The sequence below is a fragment of the Lactuca virosa genome, chromosome 4 (genome assembly GCF_052849685.1).
Source record: "Lactuca virosa cultivar CGN04683 chromosome 4, Lactuca_virosa_CGN04683_v6, whole genome shotgun sequence".
Lineage (NCBI taxonomy): Eukaryota > Viridiplantae > Streptophyta > Magnoliopsida > Asterales > Asteraceae > Lactuca > Lactuca virosa.
The window spans coordinates 84613680-84621189 of record NC_136429.1 but is presented as its reverse complement, the minus strand read 5'-3'; the positions used below and the strand labels follow the sequence as shown (position 1 = coordinate 84621189).

Here is a 7510-nt window from a genome sequence, read left to right as displayed (position 1 = left end):
AATATGAGACGGTAATGATTGACACTTCAAAATCATGAAATTCGGGATTCGGTACCGTCGGTATCCGTACCATTCCCGGTACCGATAACTTTAATTAGGTACAGTATTTGAGATTGACTTTCGATAAAATTCGATATTCGAAAAATCAGAAATGGTACCCGTGTACCGATTCCATCCCAAGCTTATCGAGTGATAGTTGGAATTCTATTTGAAAAATCATTTTTACAATAATTTCTTAGAAAAGTTTAAAACATCGTTAAAGAGTTTTTGAAAAGTAAGACCTGACTTCTCCGGCGACGGCCCTTCATATCCGGCGATTCCCCCCCCCCCCCCCCCCAATACGACGCTGCACTCTCTGCCGAGATCCCAACCCTGGTTCTTTGGTTTGCTTATCAGGTAACCCCACCTGCCCTCGTCCACATCACGCCTCTCTCCCAGCCTCACCCCCGGTTGCCGTTCGTCGTCGCTGCAGTCCATCGCCTCCGCAGCTTACCACTTTATGTTAAACTGGCATCATCAAGGTTAATTTTAAATCTATTCTCTTCTTTAATCGATTATTTCCTTCCTCGCTTGCTTTTTAATTTTTCCTTCTCTTTATCGTCTTATGTTTCTGCTTTAAAACCCTAGAAAATCAGAGAAAAATTTCCTTTATTATTTCTTCAAATAGCTTATGTTTTTCGTCTGAAATATTGATTTGTAGGTGGCATTGTGATACATGTTTACACGAAAATGGGTCACGGAAGCATATTTAATTACGAACGTGTATAGCAGGGCATTGGGCCTAACAAACCATGTGGTCCAATTTAAATTGTTAGTATGTTTTGCATTGTTAGTACATTTGCATGTCTACTGTAAGGATATCACTATTACATACATTAGAATCAATTGCTTAATTATGAAGGGTGAATGATTCTCTTCTCTGAAAAGGAATAATAATAGAATCGAAAAGGAATAATACTAGAATGAACAAAGTAATGGAATGGGCTATTACATTCCATTACGATCTTGAAGAATATAAAGAGCCATTCAAACTTCTTATTTGTTATGTACTTTAAGTTGTATTTCTTATCATTAATTTGATCCTTGTTAGATGGTTTGAACGACAATCTTGTGGCCAAAACTCAAACATACCAAATTGAGCCAGCAATGGACCGACTCATCACCCTGCTGAACTATCATAAAAAAAATAAAGCTGCCTGTCAGATCTCCGTGATTCCTTTGATTTTGTTGTTACTAATATTATTAAGATTGGGATTTTGTTGTACTTTCTGTTTCTGCAAGTTATAAAATCTAATATGAAATAATTTATATGTTTCATTTTTGCCATTTCTGATTTGTTTGTTTTTTATAGGATTGAGTTGTGTGTGTTTGTGTATGTTGCTGTAAATGTTTCAATTGGTTTACTTGTAGGAAGCAAGCATTCTATGACACTATACCTCGATGGAGTGCTTATGCTATTTGTTTCCTGCAATGAATCCCATCATTTACAAGGTACGTTTCTTTATCATTATATAGTTGACTAATTATTTCGATCCTGATTTTCCGGTTGCAATCAAGCCATCTGATATATTTCATATGGAGGTTTTACAACCTATTGCATATCATGTACTTGGGTTCCATAACCATTTTGCCATTATTTTTATAGGAAAGTATTGCGTGAGGGGGGTGTTGTACATATTTATTATGGATGATGAAGTTTCTTAGTATACAAATGCATACCAGAACTTATATGCTCTAATAAATCATTAAATCACTGGCACAAGCACAATGATCACATGTGAAGTCACGTGCATTCACCGGCACCGCATCTTGTTAAGGGGTATGATTGTAATTTCTCATCCAAATCGAACCCTGATGTTATCCCTCATTCTCATGTCCCTTCTTATCTTTAGTATTTGCGCTTGTCTCAAGTACAATCCCTAGAACTCGACCTTCAAAGCCGTGTCTTTACCGTTGCAGGTATATTTTTCTCCTTGGCTTCTATATTTGAATGTTTCCTCTTGTCGAGTTATCTTCTGTGTTTCACTCTTCACCGTAGTTTTCATAATCAAAACCTTTTCACCAATTGATTTGAAGTTCAGGCTACAAAATCTAACTTAATTGTTATAAAATCTGATACAATTTCTATTGGATTTCAGTCGAGAAATCCGATCATTTTCCTCTAATCTGATTGTTTTTCCTTAATTTGGTTTTTGACCTGATTTGAGTTTTTTGCCCTAGATTGATTCAATGTGTTCTAATCAGTTCAATTTGGTTAATTAGCACTGAGTTTGCACTTTACAGTTAATAAAGTTGCAATAGTATTTGCATAATGAGCTTTTGGATTTCGATATGATGATTTAACATTTCTAATCTAATACTTGGATTCTCACATGAAAATCGAGTTTCCATATAGCGTAACTTGCTGTTAACAACCTTTGAAAAGGGCGTTTATTTTTTGATCAGTTCTTACCTTTTAGGTATCAAGTCCTAGTTGAAGGAAATTCATTTACTTTTGTTGCTTTGATGTGTTCTGGAAATTCAAGTTACACTTCATCATCTACTCAATGTAGTAGAGGGTCATGTAAACCTATGATACTGTTTCTTTTGTGTTCCGGATACAATGAAAACTGCAAAAATGGGAACATTGCAGTGATGGAGAAATTGTTGTATATTTTGTATCTGTATATTGTGTTTTCCCGATGATTTTATGCAGAAGAACATACATGGATTTAGGAAACTTTTAACTATGTGGAGTCTTAATTCTTTCCAGGATTCATTTGTTGAGACTATTTTTCAAACTAGTTCACTATCAATTCCTAATTTACAATAAAATTTTGGGAACTATTTAAGGAAACTAAATAGAATCATATCTCCATATTCTGAAAACTCCATCCTTCAGGTGGTTTGTAGATATTTTTCTGTATCTTGTTTGTGGATAATTTGTTATGATACTGCAAAACAACTTGAACTAGTTTGTATGACTGTAATATTCATTCACACTATTTTTCTCTTTTTCTTGCAACCTTTTGTAAAAATTCAGTTATTCGAGATCGGAAGGGTAACGTCTGTATATATGTGAATGCTAACAACTCTTGTATCTAGTATGGAATTTGCATTTACCAAGCTCCCGAATATTTATTTTACTTTTGCAGTATAGGAATGGCCAGGACAAGGAGTATGACCAGAAACCAGAATCGTGATGGTTCATCATCATCTAGCAGGAAGAGGAGGGTCACCAACGGTGGTGTGGCACCGTGGTCAGATCTTGACCATAATTTGCTTTTTTTAGTTATGATGGAACTGGGAGTAATTGATTTTCTTGCATTCGGTGGTGTGTAAAAGTCATGGAGGTCACTCGCACTCAATAATAAGAAGATTTTTATGGCATCCAGACCACCCATGTCGATGTGGATCTCTAATCGTCCTTATAAGAAAGAGTGTTACCTAGAGGACTTTGAAGGAAGAAGGTTCAAAACCATCCTTCCCCATGCTGCTGGCAGGATCTGTTTTGGAATAAGTTGTGGTTACCTGATCTTGTTCAGAGGGAAAACGAAAAACAAGGACTTCTGGCTTGTAAATCCGATCACAAGGCATGAACTTCATTTCCCTTGTTTCCCATTTAATGTAGGTACTGATCCAACAATAATCAGATGTATCCTTGTCTTTTCACCTTCGTTATCTCGGTGGGTGTTTGTGGTGTTGCGTTCATTTGCCTATCAAGTTTGGCTTTCTATAGAGGGTACACAAGAATGGAATCGTGTCTCCTCTGCTTTCCCCATGATTGATTTACATGCTTTCAAGGGGAAGATATATACCATACACATGGGTTGTCGTGTATATGAAATGAGACTCAATCCATACCCCAAACTGACGTTACTCCAAACCATGAATTTTCTAAAGCCAGTCTTCTTATGTCCGGAGTTTCTAAGTTCGAGTGAAAACCTTTATGTGACGGATTGTAGGTTTAAAGATTCATACGACGTTTATGAACTAGATTTTGAGGAAATGAAGTGGGTGTCGTCGGGAAAAACATTAGAAGAATGTGCATTCTTTATTAACGGTTTCAAGTATTCTGCTGCTTTTAGATCAGAGGTGTGGGTTGATCATTGGTCGCTATATGAGAGATGTGCTTGCTTCTTTGCTACCGTTGATACAGGTCGAAAAAGCAGGTTCCTTCTTTCAGGCATCTGGTACTTCCCCAATGATTGTTTGAACGTTAATCGCTTAGATGAATGATGACTTGGATTGGATGCACTCTTATCTTGGTTTTTATCTTTGCATATGTTGAACTTTTTCAAGATGTTCCATGGATGGATTTGGATTTTCAATTTATTGTTCAAAGATTTTGGCTGTCCTTCAACCTTTGCTTTTAGCTTATACAACTACAATTATATGACCCTTTAATACGTTTTGGTGTCCTTTGCTTTCAAATCTGTGCCTACTGCATTATGTTTAGCACATTGGCACATGCTGTAATGAAGGACCATTTGATGTTATATTGCTGTGTATGCAACAACGTTTTGTTGAAAACACGTTGTTCATTCTTTTTTCGTTATCAATGTTTGCAATATGCTGATAGTATAGCTGTTGTTAAACAATGTCCATACTAGGGGTGGCAAATCGGGCAGTCGTTCCGTGTTTTTGCCTAACACGACACGACACAAATTTTTTTTCTCAACCCGAACACGACACGATATCGTGTTTTTTTTTTCATTAACACGAACACGACACAATAAAAACACGATAACACGACAAAATTAACAAAAAAACAACCAATTGCATAATGTCATCCATAAGTTATTCCGAAAATTAATTCAAACACAATAACCACAAATAAAACGATCAAAATTACATAAAGCAACATAAACATGATGTAAATGCCTTCAAACTTATGACTCCATCGTTTCATGTCTAGTCTTGCTATTTCATAATATCATCCGTAAGTTCTTGTACACAACTCTTCCTCACCTGGAAAACAAAAAACATAAAAAAAATTAATCATTAAATAAAAGAAATCAACAGGAAAACACAATTATCTTTAATCCCAAACAACCAATCTTTGGTACAAATTCGAGCTTCAAAATTGTCTGTGTCAACGAACTTCAATAGTGATCAAGAACATGGCCACCATTACGGCATTACCTACAGGGGAATGGATAATACAAATCAGTTCTACACTTCTACTGATTAAATAATTCTAAAAAGAAGATATGAATAAATGATAAAAATTAGAAGCATAGAATGATTAAAACATAAAAAATACACCATACAGTTAGATACGTGAATTAATCAGTGATATTAGAAAACTGGAATCACCATAGAGTGAGATTAAAAGGATAAAATTGAGTGTCGTTTTAAGAACAATGAAACTGGAATATAAAGTATATAAAAAGAAACATAAAACTGATAAACTGATAAAAAAAACGATTTCAACATATAAGAAGCAATACACTGATAAAACGATACAAAAAATTGCTTCTTAAACTGATAAAGATCAATCGATTTCTACATATAGATTTCTACAAAAGATCGATTCTACATATAAACTGATAAAGCAAAAGTACTAATAAGAAGCAATAAACTGATAAACTGGTACAAAAAAAATCGATTTCTACATATAAGAACTGCTACAACAGATACAAAGAATCGATTTCTACATATAAACTGATGCAAAAAAAACATTGAGAATCAATTTAAAGTCTTCACGACTTCACCTGTGTCGATCAACAATGGAGGATTGGAGGTTCAATAATGGCGATTTATGATTGGTTAAATACAAGTGCAATCAATTGAGAAGGATTGGAAAATTAGGGTTGATTGGGATAAAGGTTGAGCAGAGAACAGAGATTTGCGATTGAACATAGGCAAGAACCTAGGGCGTCGAGGGTATTAAAGTCACATAAGAAATTAAGAATGTCGATTGGACTGTGGCAGAGGATGGATTAATGGAGTCTTTAGGAATATGTTTGTTTAGATTATTTAGGTGTCGATTCATTTATCAAAAAAGGCATGCACATGTTTTAGTTTTAAATACATACTTACTTAATTAATAAATAATAATTAATCGTGTTATTTTCGTTTTAATAGCGTATTACTATCGATTTATTGTCAGTTTAATTTTGTGTTGATGTCGTGTTGTTATCGGTTCAATTTTGTGTTATTTTCCTTTTATTATCGTGTTGAATTTTAAACACGAACACGACACGACACGATATCAGATTTTTTATACACAACACGAACACGAATTCGAATTTCGATTTCGTCTTAATTTCGTTTCGTGTTGTATATTTTTGTCGTGTCGTGTCGACTTTTTCTACCCCTAGTCCATACCAAAGCATTGGAGTTGCAAATGTTAGGGAACATCATCATATTATATATGTTAATTTTTAAATAACTCGGTTTCTACATTATATTGTATTGTATCAGAAGCAAATGTTTGTACATTGGAGGATTTAGTCTATTTCCTAGACTCTCAAGCAATCAATTCATAACTACAAACAAGAAATGTAGAACTAGTTATGGATACAAAATACAACAATATATGTACATTGTCAGACAAAATAATTTGAACTTCTCTGTTTGCTTCTTTGTTGGTTATACAACAAAAAACCTTCTACATGTCTCTTGTTTTCCTATGGCTAATAGAGGTTGAACATATTAAGTTATCCATCTATATATAATAGGAAGTGTTTCAATTGATTCAAGTTTGTTTGTTGTCTTTTAGCTTTTTCCTATTAATGAGATGATGGCGACCCATGTTTATAAATATCTCTCTTCTTCGTCATAAGGATGCTTTCTAGCTACTACCTAATTGATTTTGAAGGAAGAAAGCTCCAAAACCATCCTTCCTAGTTTGGTTGGAAGGACCTATTTTGGCTCGACTTGTGGTTACTAGATCTAGTTCTGGAGAAAAAGGTGTGACATTTGGCTTGTGAATCCTAATACAAGGCATGAACTTCCTTTTTGTAGCTATTCTCTTGGAAGAGATATTAGGGACATCCTTGTCTTTACTTATTATAAACAGATTCAGTGAGGATATATATATATATATATATATATATATATATATATATATATATATATATATATATATAGGGTTAGGATCAAATGTGAATTACAAGTATTGTATGAATGTATGACCAATTATTAACTATTAGATTAATGAAAATGAATGATTGTGATCCTAGGGTACATGATGTTAATATAGAATAGCATGTGCTATATAATTCTATTTCATTAAGTATAACGACAATATGACATTTGATTAAGAAAGAGAAATAATAAAGACCTATATTTTAGGGAATACAAATTAATTAACAAAATTTAAATCAAATCTTTGACTTTTTTCAACACTTAAATCATATTTTTTTAGAATACGTTTCAACATATTCAAATCTGATTTCTAATTTATTCTCATATTTTTGCTTTCATTTTTTAAGAATATGAATTTATTCAATACTTTCAAATATGTTTTTTCAGAGATTTTAATACCCATTGTTATTATTCTTATAATTTTGTAGTGTCCATT

General features: G+C 33.7%; 2 long non-coding RNA genes across 3 annotated transcripts; one reads left to right on the top strand and one right to left on the bottom strand.

Moving 5' to 3' along the window:
* Window positions 1-328: 328 nt before the first annotated feature.
* On the top strand, window positions 329-4512 carry LOC145106014 (uncharacterized). 2 transcript variants are annotated; one of them, XR_013707453.1, is made up of 6 exons: window positions 329-521; window positions 701-810; window positions 1411-1491; window positions 1646-1819; window positions 1893-1959; window positions 3135-4512. It is a non-coding gene; the product is annotated as an uncharacterized LOC145106014 (long non-coding RNA). The 2 variants fall into 2 exon arrangements; XR_013707452.1 differs by having other exon boundaries at window positions 1646-1959.
* Window positions 4513-4757: 245 nt separating this feature from the next.
* LOC145109870 (uncharacterized) lies at window positions 4758-5931 on the bottom strand. The gene is made up of 3 exons (XR_013709284.1): window positions 5697-5931; window positions 5036-5124; window positions 4758-4950 (listed from the first exon to the last, which is right to left on the bottom strand). It is a non-coding gene; the product is annotated as an uncharacterized LOC145109870 (long non-coding RNA).
* Window positions 5932-7510: the final 1579 nt, after the last annotated feature.